Genomic DNA, 16723 nt, shown 5'->3' with positions numbered 1-16723 from the left:
GGCATCTTGGCTCTTTCCACAGTTTGGCGACTGTGGCCATTGCTGCTATGAACATTGGGGTACAGATGGCCCTTCTTTTCACTACATCTGTATCTTTGGGGTAAATACCCAGTGGTGTAATTGCAGGGTCATAGGGTAGCTCTATTTTTAATTTCTTAAGGAATCTTCACACTGTTTTCCAAAGTGGCTGTACCAACTTGCATTCCCACCAACAGTGTGAGAGGGTTCCCCTTTCTCCACATCCTCTCCAACACATGTTGTTTACTGTCTTGTTAATTTTGGCCATTCTAACTGGTGTAAGGTGGTATCTCACCATGGTTTTGATTTGAATCTCCCTGATGGCTAGTAATAATGAACATATTTTCATGTGTCTGTTAGCCATTTGTATGTCTTCTTTTTTTTTTTTTTAAGATTTTATTTATTTATTTGACAGAGAGAAATCACAAGTAGGTAGAGAGACAAGCAGAGAGAGAGGAGGAAGCAGTCTTACTGCTGAGCAGAGAGCCCGATGTGGGGCTCTATCCCAGGACCCTGGGATCATGACCCGAGCCGAAGGCAGAGACTTTAACCCACTGAGCCACCCAGGCGCCCCTGTATGTCTTCTTTGGAAAAGAGTCTGCTCATGTCTTCTGCCCATTTTTTGACATGATTATCTGTTTTGTGTAGGTTGAGTTTCAGGAGTTCTTTGTAGATCTTGGGTATCAGCCCTTTGTCTGTAGTGTCATTTGCGAATACCTTCTCCCATTCCGTGGGTTGCCCCTTTGTTTTGTTGACTGTTTCCTTTGCTGTGCAGAAGCTTTTGATCTTGATGAAGTCCCAAGAGTTCATTTTCCCTTTTGTTTCCTTTGCCTTTGGAGACATGTCTTGAAAGAAGTTGCTGTGGCCGATGTCAAAGAGGTTACTGCCTATGTTCTCCTCTAGGATTTTGATAGATTACTGCCTCACGTTGAGGTCTTTTATCCATTTCGAGTTTATCTTTGTGTATGGAGTAAGAGAACGGTCAAGTTCCATCAGAAAGAATGAATACCCAACTTTTGTATCAACATGGATGGGACTGGAGGAGATTATGCTGAGTGAAATAAGTCAAGCAGAGAAAGTCAATTATCATATGGTTTCACTTACTTGTGGAATAACACAGAGGAGATTGGGAGATGAAGAGGAGAAGCAAGTTGGGGGAAATCGGAGGGGGAGACAAACCATGAGGGCTGTGGACTCTGAGAAACAAACTGAGGGTTTTGGAGGGGAGGGGGGTGGGGGTTGGGTGAGTCTCGAGGTGGGTATTAAGGAGGGCACATATTGCATGGAGCACTGGGTGTGATGCATAAACAATGAATCTTGGAACACTGAAGAAAATTTTAAATTAAAAGAAAAAAAAAGAAAAGCTAAACAAATGGGAATCATCCTGAATGAGCTCCTTGATTAGTATCTAAATGGCCCAAATGTCCCTTTACTCTGCTGAGGGGGTGGGGGAGAATCTGCTTCTAATTACAGACACTATTTGAAAGCAAACATGCTCTAACCCATTGGGCTAAAGGGCAGACGTCAAGAACTGTCTCTGCTTCATGACTGCCTCTCTCCCGGTATTTTATTAAGGTGGTATCTCAAGATACTAGATGTAGGCTTGTAATTCCCTCTCCAACGGGGAGGTGAGGAAAAGCATTTTCTAGGGGCGCCTGGGTGGCTCAGATGGTTGAGTGTCTGCCTTCACCTCAAGTCATGATCCCCAGGTCCTAGGTCAACAGGGAGCCTGTTCCCCCCTGCCGCCCCGTCTCTCACCTGCTTGTGCTCTCTCTCTCAAATGAATAAATAAAATATTTTTTAAAAAGAATAGAAAAGAAGAAAAGAAAAGCATTTTCGAAAGCCTTGATTCGTTAAATATCCAGAACAGAGCATTAGATTAATTAAACAGGGAAACCATTAGACGGTGGTGGGTCTTATACCTTAGCGGCCCATGTAAACCAACTAAAACCCAAGCCTGTACCCGTCTCAAGGTTAAGAAATCTAAATCTAGGGACAACCCATGACCAACAGCCACCTGGGCGTTTTCCAAAGACAACGGATGAAGCTGTAGCCAATCAGGTTGGGGCTTCCCATCTTCTCTAGGAAGACTTGTCCCCAGCTCCTGCTGGCCAGGTGCTCCTAACCACTTCCGGTTGGCACGGCCCAAATCGATTTCATGTTCCCTCAAATACACCCCAAAAGTTTTTAATATGTCTCAGTTTATCTTCCACCAGCAGGAACGATCAATGGAATTGCTGTGGTGTTATTTTACTTAATTTTAAAGTATTTACGCCACCCCCATCCTCAAATTCCTCTTTAGCGATATGGGATAAAATTCCAACAACGGATTGGTTCTTAAATTTAAGTACAAATTTGCCACACAAACGAATCCCTCTTTGCCCAGCCTTTGCTAGCCAGGGTTTAAGACAGAAGGGGTCCGTTCTGCGACTCAATCCACAGGGCTTCGTGGGTCTAGGCGGAAGCCCTGGCCTTTGGTCAGGCAGCTCGAGTTCTGAAAGGTCAGCACAGATGTCCAGAGGGCCAGTTTGCAGCGAGCTTCTAGAGGGGGAAACCTGAGCTCTGAGGTGCTCCTCCAACTTCCTATTGAAAAAGAGCATCTCCTGAGAAAGCAACCAGGTTCTGTGAGACCAACACCCTCCCCCATCCCAACTCCACCACCACCACTACGCCCCACCCCTACCGCAAGCCTTAGGGCTCTCTCTTTGTTTCAGTTTCTGGATTAATGAAAATGCACTTCCTACAGCCAGAAGTAGCAATTTCCTCTATTCTCTAAAAGCATCAGCAGGACACACCCAGGGCTTTGTGTTCCTATTTTGATGATAAGAGAGCTTGCGGTCCCTGATGGTATCCCCTAGCCTACTGCGTCCTGCCTAGTTTGAACTGTCAATGCCTCATTTAAAACCCCAAAAGGTTTAAAAAAAAAAAAAAAAGTGATGGACAGAATGTAAATAGTTAATCTCAAGAAGTTCTTTGACTAACGGAGAAACCAATTAGACTAATCCCCTACTTCTTAACTTCCTGGGGTCTCTCTCCCCACCTACCCCCCAACCCCAATCCACCAAACTGCGGCCAAAGTTTTGTTTTGAAAGCATCCCTGTGCCCTTTTTGCCTCGGGGAATGGGTGCCGAGGGCTCCTCAGATTTTCAAAGATTTCCAAGACCCCAGAATTTTAAGAACCACCACTGTGAAGTGCAGACATGGAAATGCAATCAACAAAGCCTGAAAAAATGAAATCGGTCCGGTGCTCCCTGCACTAAACCCCCGTCTTCCTGCATCACTCTTTAAGCAGCAAGCATTCCAGCTAAAATGAGCAGTCCGCTACGTGTCCTGTAGGCTCCCAGTTGTAGATGGCTCTCTTGAGAATCCGGGAAGGCTTCTGGGCCTTGGATGCCGCGTATCTGCATAAAAGCAGCCAGAAACAGACCAAGAGAAAGCAAGGAGACTCGTAGCATCGCTTGTCTGCACTCCTCTGTCAGACAGGTAAGCAAGCATGCGTGGTTGGATGGCCTGACACCTCTTCACTTCTTGCCCTGGAAAGGACCAAAGGCCATCAAAAGCCACTTTAAATTTAAAAAAAAAAAAAAAAAAGTGTGTATACACACACACACATACACACACATAGATACATACATACATGTATATAAAATAATGTTTTCAATGAAGTATAACAAATCTACAGAAAAGTACATACATTCTAAGAACACACCTTTACAAGTTGTTACAAAGTGAGCATAACCACATAACCACCACCCGGGCTGATACATTTAAAAAAGCATCACCAACATTTTCCTGGTGACAATTGGTAATTAATGAGGCTAGACGCTTTGCATATGTATTCTGGTTATATATGGTTTACATTCTGAATATTAAAGTTAGTAATTATGTATTCTTTGTATATTCCCTTTTATAAAGTGCCTTTTCAAGTGTTTTGCTCATTTGTTTACTGCGTTTTCTGTCTTTTCTAACTGACATGGAAGCAGTAATTTGTGTATTCTGGATATGAGTCATTTGTCAGTTACACGTGTGGAAAATACCTTCTCCTGTGATGTTAGCCAGCGGCTTTCTCTCACTAGAGACCTCTGTGATGAATACCACTGACGGTTAATATTTGGTTTGTGTCTTGTTTAAGAAACCTTTGCTTACTTCAAAGTCATGAAGACATTCTGCCATGTTCTAGAAAATGTATTGAAATATATTGAATTGTATAACAATGTAGTGAATTACCATTCACATTCAAAGATACAATCCACTTGAAATAGATTTTTGTGTGTACGAGGTAGGGGTCAAGTTTAATATTTTTCTACAAGGATATCCAATTAACCCAACACCGTTTATTGAAAAGACTGTTAACATCTGTGTCGCTCTGCAGTGCTCCTTTGTTATAATCTAGGGTCCATATACGTGCAGCTCTTTCTGGTCTGTTTCACCTACTTATCTTACCCCAATTATTTGCTGTATTAATTGCTGTAGCTAAATAAAGTCTTGATATCAGTAGTGCACTGATATCCAACCTCATTTTTCAAGATGATTGGCTTTGCATTGGCCTTGGCATCTCCCCATAATTTTAGAATCAACCTGAGGATTCTGTTACATACAAAAGAAGGCTACTGGGATTGCACTAAAACTAGGTGTCAATTCAGGGAGAAGTGACATCTTTATAAGACTGAGTCTTCAAGTTTTGCTATATTTCTTTAATCTCGCTCTATAACTTTGTATAGTTTTCTGTGTAGCTGTCTTATACATCTTCTTTAGGCTTATTCCTAAGGGCTAATTTTTTTTGACTATTCTAAATGATGATATTCGATATTATTACTAATTGTTTATTGCTGGTAAAACTACTAGCTTTTATATATGGATCTTGTATCTAGTGATTTTACTTAATTCACTCACTAACACTAAAAGTGCATTTGTAGATTATTTGAAATTTCGATTTAATATTATATTGCCTAGGATTAATGACTTTTTTTTTCTTCCTGGCCAACCAATCCTAATCTAACTAATCATTTGCATCTTTTTCTTCTTCTTTTTTTGGATAGGACATCAGGACAATGTTGAATAGAAGTGGTTACAGCTGAGCATTCCTGTCTCAGTCCTAATTTCATGAGAAAGTTCCAGAATTTCACTGTCAAGTGCAATATTTGCTATGGGATTTTTGTAGACACACACTGAAAGATTAAGGAAGTTCCTTATATGGAAACCAGCTTCTAAGATGATCCTAATTCTTCTGCCCTCTCCCCCCCACCCCAGAATTCAAGTCCTTGTATACAATTCTCCCACGTTGAATCATGGCTGTCCCATGTGTTCAATGGAATATGGCAGAACTAAGGCATGACTTCCAGAATTAATCACAAAAAGCATTTCAGTTTCCACCTAACTTCTTGGATTTCTTGATCTCTCTTGGATTACTCATTCTGGAGTAAACCAGTCACTATGTCCTGAGAAGCCTGCAGCAGCCCTATGTGAAGAGATTTACTTGTGATGATAATGATCAAAAGAATGCCTCCACCAATAACCAACCCCAACTTGTCAACCATGTGAGTGATACACCGTGGGAGCAGAGCTTCCCAATCAAGTCTTGACACTGACAGGGAAGAAAAATTATTTTCCTTCAACTTGTCTGAGTTCCCAGCTTAATAAAAGACAGATTAACAAGAGAAAAACAAAGAGAAAATTATGAGCATGGATACCTTATGCATATGTGGAAGATGCCCAGGGAAAAATAAGTCACTCCTCAAGGTGGCTTAGAAATCAGGCTTCAGTATCATCTTCATAGAGGAAGAGAAGAAGGGATGTAGGCCTCTTAGGGGAGAAGAAATGATTTTTAGGAAAGATGAATGGGCCCTTTGGGTAATAAATGGGAGGCATGATAATTTGTGGGAAAGTGTGTCTGGGTGTGGTTTGGACTTCTAGTCTCCTTTCCCATGGCAGGAGCCAGTCCTACCTGGTTGGTGACGTGCCCAAGGAAGGGATTTACAACGGGCGAGCTCTTGGAGGGTCTGTCTTGAGGCCACTGATGAAAGTCAAGTTCAGAGAAAGCCTCTCTGTTCTTTTGCTGTTTTTCAATTGCCTAGAGCTCAGAGTATTCACTCTAACAAAGCAGCTTATTTTGGGGTGCCTGTCGTGGCCTCGTGCAGTCTTATTTTGGGGAGCCCTATACTGCTAGTCTTCAATGACTACAGGCCCAGCCAGCATTTTAAGGCCTCAAAAGAAGCAGAGGGAGTATTCTAACCTAGCTGTTCCCAAATTCCTGATCTGTAGAAAATGTAAGGACAGTAAGTGTTGACTGTTGTCTTGAGCCACAAAGTTTCAGAATAATTTGTTTACAGTAAGGGATCATTATACACTATGTATACAATATACATTATATACCCACTATTCTTACTTTACTAAGAGTTCTTATTTTAAGTAGGTGTTAAATTTAATCAAATGCTATTTCTGCGTTGTGAAGGTGACCATATGATGTTTCTCTTATTTTACTAATTTTCTAATATTTTTTTCTAATTTTATTAGTATTTCTCTTATTTTACTAATGTGGTTAATTACATTGATTTTCCTAAAAATGCTCAATTAAATCCAACTTGGTCATGATAGCTATATTATGTCACTCTGAATTTCATTTTCAAATTCCAATGTTGCTTAGGATTTTTCCATCTCTGTTCCTAAGAGACATTGGCCAATATTTTCTTTTTTTGTAATGTCCTTGTCAGGGTTTGGTGGTAAGGTGGGAGGTGTTTTGTCTTTTTCTGTTCTGTGGAAAAGCCTGTGCTAGATTGGTATTCCTTATTCCTAAGAGGCTTGAAAGAAAGAATTCACTGGTGAAACCATCCAGGCCTGATACTTTCTTTGAAGGAAGGTTTGAATTAGAAATTCAATCTTTAGTGGTTGTAAGACAATTGAGATTTTCTATTTGTGTGTGTGTCTTTTTTGCTAAGTAATGTTTCTCTGAGAATATTCATTTCATGCAAATTTCCTAAAATTTTGGCATAAGGTTGTCCAAAATGTTCTTTTTCATCTTTTGATTTTTCTCTGTAGAATGTTACAGTTTCCTTTTAAAAATTCCTATCATTGTTTATCTCTACCTTCTCCCTTTTTTCTTCAGTCTCACCCTAGGAGTTATCAATATGATCAGTTTTTTCTAAAGACCCTGTTTTTTGGCTTTTTGATTCTGTGAAAATTGTTTTCTATTGCAATAATTTCCATTCTTGTATTTGTTACTCCCTTTTCCCTGCTTCCTTCCTTCTGCTTTAACTTTCTGTGATTTCTCTCACTTCTGTATATCAGCTTAGATCATGGATTTTTTAGCTAATATAAACATTTAAAACAGTATATTTTCCTTTAAACACAGCTTTGTGCATTCACAAGTGTCAATACATTTTAAATTATAACTCTTTTCAAAATATTTATCATTTTCATTATGAATATGCTTTCCGCTTAAATCCATGGGTCATTTAGACACATGTCACTTACTGTCCAAATGCTCAGGGATCTTCATTTCATTGTTGTTGTTAAATCTCCCCGTGACTTAAGAATGTTCTTCTCTACATTGTTCTGAAATTCTGTGCCATTTCATTCTTAAGTCTGTTATGACTTTCTTTATGATCCTGTATATAATCAGTTTGGGTAAACGTTCTAGATGTTTCTGAAAAGAATGTACATTCTGCGGTTGTCCAGGGAAGGAAGCACTGATTAGGTCAATTCTGTTCATCATGTTGTTCAAATCTCCCCTACTATTACTGATTTTTTTTTTCCCCTGACTACTTCCACCAGTTCCTGAGAAAAGAGTGTTAAAATTTCCACAATGATTTTTTTGTCTATTTCTCCTATTGGTTCTGTCAGTTACATATATATGTATATGCATGTGTGTGTGTGCATGCAGTGTGTTACTATTGTTTGCACATTTAGAATTATACCTCCCTGACTGATGGCACATTTCTCTTTCTCAAATATGCCTTCTAATTTAATAATGCTTCTTTCCTTAGAGCCTGTTTTGCCTGATAGGACTCTTTGTCTAATAGGACTGCATGAAGTATATTTTTTCCATTTTTTTCCTTCTCATATTTCAGTATCTTTATGCCTAGTATCTTATAAGCGGCATATGATTTATTTCCTCATCCATTCTGATAACTTTTGTATTTTAATTGGAGTGATTTCTTTTCATTTACTGTCATTACTGACATGTTCGATTTTAATATACTACCTTACCATTAATTCCTCTCTGTCCTGCCTGTTCTATGTTCCTTTCCTTTTCTTTCATGTATCCTTTTGTATTTAGTGCCTTTCATTTCTCCAGTTTTCTGCTCTATTTGCTTGTTACTATATGTCTCAAAAAACCATTCTGTCATCAGTTGCTCTAGAGATTACGACAATCATCCCTCACTTATTTAAGACAAACATAAATCACTGCTTTGTCCCTTATTAGCCAATGCGAAGATCTTAGGACATTTTAACTCTATTTCTTTCTACCTGCTTTTATGCCATGGTTTCATGCCTTTTAATTCTATAATTAAAAATCTACAAAACATTCTAATTATTGTTTTGTATATTCCATTTTATTTGGATTTACCTTGTTTACCCTTCAATTTGTTCTTCTTTCTGAATCTCTAAGCTTTAAGTGAGGATTGTTTTCCTTCTGCCTAAAAAAAATTCCCTTTCTGGGGTGCCTGGGTGGCTTGGTTGTTCAGTGTCTGTCTTTGGCTCAGGTCATGATCTCAGGGTCCTGGGATCGAGCCCCACATCGGGTTCCCTGCTCAATGGGAAGCCTGTTTCTCCCTCTCCCTCTCCCAACCCCCTTCTTGTGTTCCCTTTCTCACTGTGTCTCTCTCTGTCAAATAAATAAAATCTTTTTTTTAAAAAAATTCCCTTTCCTTTTCTCTTCAGTGCAGATCTGCTCAGGATGAACTGTTTCTGTTTCTCTTAAAAATAATGACTTGTTTTCCTCTTTGTTTCTTAATGATATTTGCATCAGATCGAGGATTCTGAGTTCAGGGTTTTTTTTTTGTTTTTTTTTCCCTTCAGTAGTTTGACTTCATCATTCTGTTATCCTCTGGCTTCTGTTACTGCGGTGGAGAAGCCAGACTGGAGGTCCCGTTATTGCTCCTCGGATGGTAATCAGTCTTTTTTTTTTTTGAGGCTGCTTTTTAAGATTTTGCATTTCTCTTTAGCACCTGTATCATAGAGGGGTGCTACAAATTGATAAGGATACTATGTGCAAAGCCCTTCTACAAACCACTAAGAAAAAGACAAATAATCCAATAGGGAAGGAAAAAAAAATGGGCAAAGAAAGGGAACAAAATTCACAACAAAGGAAAACAAATGACCCTCAAACATATGAAAAGATGCTCAATCTTACTAAAAGTAAGAGGAATGCAAATTAAAATAATAAAAGTACACCATTTTTACGCCTATCATATTGGACAAATCAGTAAGTTGGTAACACCTTGTTCCTAAGTCTATGGTGAACAGGCCCTTCATGTGTTACAGGTAAGAGCGGAAACTGATATCCTTTCCCCGCAGGGCTATTTAGCCACATGTATCCAAACCCCAAAACACACATTACCTGTTAAGTCAGAGATTCCACGTCTAGGAACTGGTCCTCCCGACCCATGTGCAAAATAGCATTTGGGTTTTATCCAATATGGCAAGACAGCCAGATGTGAAAATGTCAGGGGAAAGTTTTATGCCCAGTTGCCTAGAAAAAGGAGGTGCACCACACCACTCAGGGTCACATGGAGAGGAGCTAGGGCCCCTTAGGAGGCAGAAGGAGGGAGGGGAAAGCGAAGTAGGAGCCTCTATTGTGGTTTTCTAGGGAAGGATTAGGTGAGGCAAGCTAAGCAGGATAGATAGGATCAGGAACAACTAGTTTCAATAATTTCCGTGGGCTCTGGGCATAGAGCCTGCCCCTGGCAGTCTAGCACTTGACCCTGGTGTGATGAAGGCACATGGACAGTAGCCCAGGAGGACCAGAGCTCAATAAAGGACTTGGCTAGGAGATGTAGACTCCGGATTGTTTGGCTTCTCTATGAAAAGCCCACTCACAGAGGAGCCCTTTGCTCCAAAAGTTGGCTAGCCCTGGGAGGAACAGGCCCTCCATGGTCAGTAAAGCCCCAGATGTCGAAGCATCAACAATACAGAAAATAAGAAAATATGGTTAGTGTACACTTCCACAAGTTTATTCACTGCAGCATTATTTGCAGTAGCAAAAATGTGGACAACCTCAAATCCACCAGAAAGGAACAATAAATATATGTGGTTCCATTCGATGACCTATTACACAGCCATAAAAATACATAAGCGGTACTTTATGCGCTAATCTGAAAGACAGTATAGTTCAATGGTTAGGAGATAAAGCTCCTAAGCCAAACATTTTAGGATTCTAGCAGAACGTTACCACTTTAAAAATATTTTTTAACAGATTTGAAAAAAATTTTTTTCTCAGTAGAGGCTGCAAGTATCCACGGAGAATAAAATTTACTTTTTCACCTTGCTGCTCTTTTGTGAGGGTAACTGATGTTTTCAGTCGCTCAGGCACCTAGGTTTGTAATTACAGATGACAAAGAATGAGCCCGGGCTGATCACAGCATCAGCCCAAGTCGGGAAGGCCAACGGTGAAGTCAGACTTAGGTAATTACCACGAACTACTTAGGACAAATTTCAGGAAGCAAATGTGAGCTCCCTGGGGCCATGCTTCAAACCACTGGCCTCGATTCTAAAGTAGGAAGTAACCCATAAGCGAGTAAGCTATAAATATCAGGGATTGGGGGCAGAAACAGAGCCAAATGTTAGTACCTCTCCTCCGAACTTCATTCCACCTGCCTTCACGGTTTTTATTTTTTTGTCTGTCCTTCCAATTTTTGTCAGAGCTCATTCTGAAGTCTTCTCACTAGTTTTCAAATCATTCGCAATAGGAAATCACAGATGTGTGGTAAGATGGAGAGGGCTGGAGACTTGCAGAAGGAAGGAATGCACAGACACGTTAAATGATGAAGTTGTGTACAGTCACAAGGATGATCTTTGCGCTCAACAGTCCGGCTGTGGCCTGCGGACAGCCATTTACCTAAAATCTATTTGCTCTGTGGCTCTTAGTAACAGAAATCCAGTGTTGTTGGGGAGGGAAAGGCATCGTGCTCCGTAAAACAAAACACCCCTCCCATTCCTCCTTGACTCTCAAAAGAGTCTGCTCCAGACTTCTTGGAAATGTTTGCTTTCATAAATAGGGGTCTGTCTTCTTCCACTTTGTTCGTTTCTTCTTCCTGCTTGGAACGTGGACACGATGTTAAGAACTGCAGAGGCTTCTTGGAATCCTGAAGGAAAAGCCAAGAATTCACCGAAACCTTGACCCCGACACCCTTGGGCTGTTGAGCTAACAGAAGCCACTACCTGTGCCCAGATTTCTTGGCACATGAGAAATCAAAAGAAATAAACTTGGGGGCTTGAAATATTGGTAAATGATAATTCTTAGCTCCCTGGGTGGGGGGGAAGCCCAGATTTTTAGCATTTGCTGTTTTCTGTTGTATAAGTTCTCTCACTGTGGCCGATTCCAAGCTACGAATGCAAAAATGACAAGAGACATGTAACACCAAACTGGTAGATACGGTGTTCCAACTAAACAGATAAGACAGAGGCAAATAATCATGGGAGCACAGATAATGGCAAAACATGCTAAAATAATTGGGATGTAAGGATTTGGGGGCATTTATTACCATTGTAATATGTTCCATTGTACATTTATAAGATTTAATTTTAATAATGGCTGTATTTTAAAATGGGCTTGCAAGTTTCCTGAAAATTCAATACTCAGTTCTTGCGAGCCAGGATGCATTCAGTCTGACTTACCCAGGTGTAAGTCTGTTGCTCCTGGGGAGATGCAACCTGAATTAATGCATCAGCCAAGGTTACTTCCCACCAGGGTTCAGTCTGGCCCTCTAGGTCATCCAGACCTGTCCCTCACTGAATCCATTCTTGCCTTCATGCTCTCTCACCACTCTCTTTCATTATTTTCCATCTTTCAAAAAAAATGTAAATACAATTCTGTATATGGTAGGATCCTTCTGGAAAACTCCATGCCTATGATGGACTGACGCTAGGGCCTCCCCCATGTCCATACCATCCATAATCCCCTACCCTCAAATATGGCTGGTGCCTGGGACTTGACTCGCTTCTATCCAGAATCCATTGGTGCCTCTAACCAATAAGATGTGGCTCCCAAAAAAATGATAGGATGCCACTCCCTAATGATAGGATGCATTAGGTCATACGGATGTGAGGTTCTATCTTGCTAAGATAAAGACAGTCTTCTTGCTGTCTAGAGATGGTCTTCTTGCTGGCTTGCAGCCATAGATAGCCATGTCGAGGTGAACCAAGCATTAAGGATCTACTGGTGGCCTCCAAGATCGGAGGGCATCCTCCGTCTGACAAGCAGGAAAAGAATAAGCCCTCAGTTGTATAGTCACCAAGAAATACATTCCAACAACAACCTGAATCAGCCTGAAGGAGGACTGAACTCCAGGACAGCCTCCAGGTAAGAATGCCTCTTCGTCAGCTCACAGCCTTGTGTGACGCCCAGCAGAGACCCAGCGAAGCCATCCTTGGGTTTCTGACCCACAGGAAATCATGAATGCGTTGTTCTAAGACAGTAAGTCTGGGCTGACTTGTCACGTGAGATATAAAACAAACACGGTGCCTCATCGTTGTTCATTACCACTCCATTTCCAAAACTGGCATCACTTCAGAGTTCTGTGATATCCATTCATTAATTCCAAAAGTCTGTTCCACACTACGGATGTGTCCACATGGGTCACTCCTGGATACATTCACACCTATCCTGTGCCACTGTTAATTTTTGGCATGACACATATTCATCAGATGCACAGGCAACGTGAGGCAGGGAGGGGGAACTAATTTTTTTTTTTGACAGATGGAATAGATGAGAATAATGAGCGGAAGGACGTGATGATGGTTATAAATCTATCTTCCAGTTCGGAAGAATAGAACGTGAGAGCCCTGAATTACCAGCGATATGAATGGATGTTTGGAAACGGTTGACCACAGAAGGAATGAAGAGTCAAAAGACCTGTCTGTTGTGTGTTTTTCCAACATTGTCAAGTGATGAACTCAATTCCAACACTCTACCGGAGCCTGCCCCTCCTGGTTGTCACCTGTGTTTCTGGCTGGCTCCATACACATTGAAAGTTCCAACAACCTCCTCGTTTGGCTCGTTGAATGGCTAGAGTGGCTCACAGAACTCAGAGAAACATTTTATTTATTTAATCGCCAGGTAAGTATGAAAGAGTCTTACACAGGAACAGCCAGATAAGAGTTTCATAGGGCGAAGTATCTGAGAAGGGGAATGGAGATTTCATGGTGTGAGTGTCCTTGAATCTCCACAAGTTTACCAGCCCGGAGGTGCTCAGGACCTTCTCCTGGCCCCACCCAGTCCTTCTGGGGTGTTATGGAAACTTTACTACATAGGTATGAATGATTTAATCGTTGGCCATTGGTGACTGAACTCAATCTCCCGCCCCTCTCCCTTCCCGGGAGAGGTTTGGTTGGTGGGAGGACATGGGTAGGGTTTGAACTGAAATTTCCAACCCTCTAGTCACGTAGTTGGTTCCCCCAGCAACCGGCCCCCATCCTTAGGTTGCTGAGGGACTTTCCAAAAGTCACTTCATTAACAGAAGCTCAAAAAGGTTTCTTATGAATGACAAAAGACACTCATATTACTCAGGAAACTCCAAGGGTTGGAGAGCTTTCTGCCAAGAACTGGGACAAAGACTAAATACATTTTTTTGGTCATACCACAACCTGTAAATGTATATGTTGAAGAAAAACCTGGGCAGGAGGATTTCTGAAATAAGAAGTAGTTGAATTTAGCCTTATCAAAGGTGCCATTGGAGAATGTGATTCTATGTGGGGGAAGTATATTGGTCCCAAGGCATGCAAAAAATTGCTAACTGTGGTTCTTACTGAATCCAACTTGAAGATATAGAATCATTTTAACTCTTGGCTCGCCCATCAGGACCTACAGCACCCTCTCTCCTTGGCTTTGTCAGTCTCAATATAGCTAATTGTGTCCGTTATTCATGCTGCAGAGCAAGCAATTCAAAATTTAGTGACTCAAAATAAAAGCCATCCTATTTACTCATATCTCTGTGGGTTAGTAATTCAGACTGAGGTCAGCTGGGGAGGTCACTTATGCGTGTGTTGCCTGGAGTCACTTAGAGAGGCTGTAGTCTTGGGTGGGGGTGGGGGGAGTCACCTAAGGGGCTGGGTCTAGGGAGTCCCAGCAAGGATGGCTCATCTCCGTTCTATATAGTTCCATGCTCTAATGGGCTAGCCTGGGCTTCTTCCTGAAGCAGTGGTAGCATTTCAGGAGGGCAAGAACAGAAGGTACAAGACCTCCTGTGGCTTAGGCTTGGAAATGGTACAACACCCCCTCCCCAACATTCTATTCTATTGTTCAAAGAAAGTCACAAGACCGCCAAGCGGGGAGGGGTGGAGAAACAGGTTTTACCCCTTGATGGGACAAGCTGCAAGGACTTTGTGCTATTTTTCATCTTCCCCATCAGGAAATCTATCTAACTTGGTCATCTCATGTACTGATGCCCAGTCATCTGTCTGTATCCGTTGGTGATGACAGTCCAACAGGATGGGAGTGAGAACCCTTTCCTAAAAGATTCCAGCCGTGATGGGCCAGCTGTGGCCTCATTACATCTTTGTGGTCGTTGATAAGGTCGCGCACATCAAACCTTTTCTGAAACTCTGTCGTCTGCATCTAGTATGAAGAGGAAGCAGAATAGTCCCAATTTGCTACCCACAACAGATTGCTAGGGAAATGGTTGCTTTTTTACACTCAAGTGCCTTTTTCACAGCTGATCAGCTAGTGTTAGCTGAAGACCAGTTAGCATGCTGACATTTCACTAAGAGTTGTTATCTCTAGACACCTGTGGATAAACGTGCTAATGAGAGACTTTTCTTAAGGGCTCTTAGATCCATGATTATTCTGAGCCACGGTTGAATGCAAACATCATCAGAGCAGCGTGTTATGCGTAATAGCCTAGAATGTCTCAGTAATGCTTAAACCCCTTTATGCTAGTGACAGATTGGCTTCTGAAATAAGAACACAGCCTCTGGGGTAACAACAGCTTAATCATCAAGCCTCAGGTAGGAAAGCACCAACAAGGGATGACTTCCCAGCTCTGGGACACTTACAGAGTCAATCTGTTTCCAATCTAATCAAGACAGCAACCGAAGTAATGTTTTTCCATCAAACAGTCATTATTCAAACCACTTATGGAATAGTTCTGTGAGGGGAGCTGTTTCTTAGACTACCTTGGTAGAGTATGTGGCCTGTGGAAAGATTCCATATATCCCTCAAAGGCTCTACTCGAAGAAAAACTTGCTTCTCCTTGCAAATACCCCACGCAGTGGTTACACAATCTGATGAACAAGCAGATCAATGTGATCCTTGATGTCTACCTAATCCCAGTCCTTAACCCCCAACCTCAGGGTACTTGCACTCTTCCCTTCTTGAGGTTTTCGTGTTCTGTGTGGACTGTCATCTGTTGTGGCTATTAACGATCAGTTAGTTGAAAGGATTTCTTCTTTCTTAACTTCTGGCACCTTCTCTTTCCCAACACTGTCTCTCATTTTACCTTCTGTCCTCCTTCTCTTGTGGGACTTATTTACTGGATAAATTAGGATATGGTGCGTGGAACAGAATTCACAAAGGGATTTGATTAAGGAAGCGGTGGGAAAGCCAGAGAAGTGATGTGTTCAGGTGGAATCTCCAGGAGAACCTTCTAGAATGCCAAAGAGCTGACCACCAGAGAGTGGCTCCCTCTACTAAAAATCAGAAAATTAGGGAATCAGGAAGCTGTCCTAGAATCTACTGATTTCAAGAATGTAGCACCATAGCCACAATCTAGGGCTGAAGAAACAGGGATCAGGAAGTCGCTGCTTCTCATTCCCCACCAAGTTGGACAGGTGCTCCAGAAAATTCCAGAATCCCTTGACCTGGCTTGCCTATACAAAAGCAGCATGAAAACGGTCACGCTCTCGCTTCCTCCTTGCAAATATCACACACATGCAAACCTAAAGAAAGGAAACCATTTTCTAGGTGAGAGAATCTGGGAAATATGGTAGTTTGGGGTTTTCCACCCTCTGCAGCAAGGGCACCCTGAAAGGAGAATGAACATGAATATAGGACCACTCTCACTGGTCATTGTCTCCTCTGATGATGTGAATTAGAATATCTAACTAGCAAGGATGTGCGAGGCACTCCTAAACGCATCTTCAACATTATTGCCCTTGATGTATACAACACCCCCTACATTAAGCACAGTTCCCTCAGTTGTCCACATGAAGAAACGGGGGTCAGAGCCATGAAGCAATTTGCCCAAGGCCACAGAGCAGCAAGGGGAGCTTGGGAATCAGACCCATGTTTGAGCAATACCAAAGTCTATACGAGTCTTCGAGTCTATCTGCCTATCTGGTTTTGACTGGTTTGATCCAGAGGCTGTGATTTTAACCACTACTTTAGACCACCTTACAGAGGTGCCCACTCCATCCCCAGACCCGGGGCCCAGCAGACCTGGCCCATAAGAACAGTTTTCCATTTCCCTTTTTGGAATTTTGACCATTTGCTTCATTCACTTAAGCCAGTCCAGCTAGCTCTGGATGCCCGAGTAAGTATGAGCCGGCTAGC

Source organism: Mustela nivalis, assembly GCF_964662115.1.
Source record: "Mustela nivalis genome assembly, chromosome: 20".
Lineage (NCBI taxonomy): Eukaryota > Metazoa > Chordata > Mammalia > Carnivora > Mustelidae > Mustela > Mustela nivalis.
The sequence above is the reverse complement of the archived record's forward strand: the minus strand, read 5'-3'. Positions refer to the sequence as shown.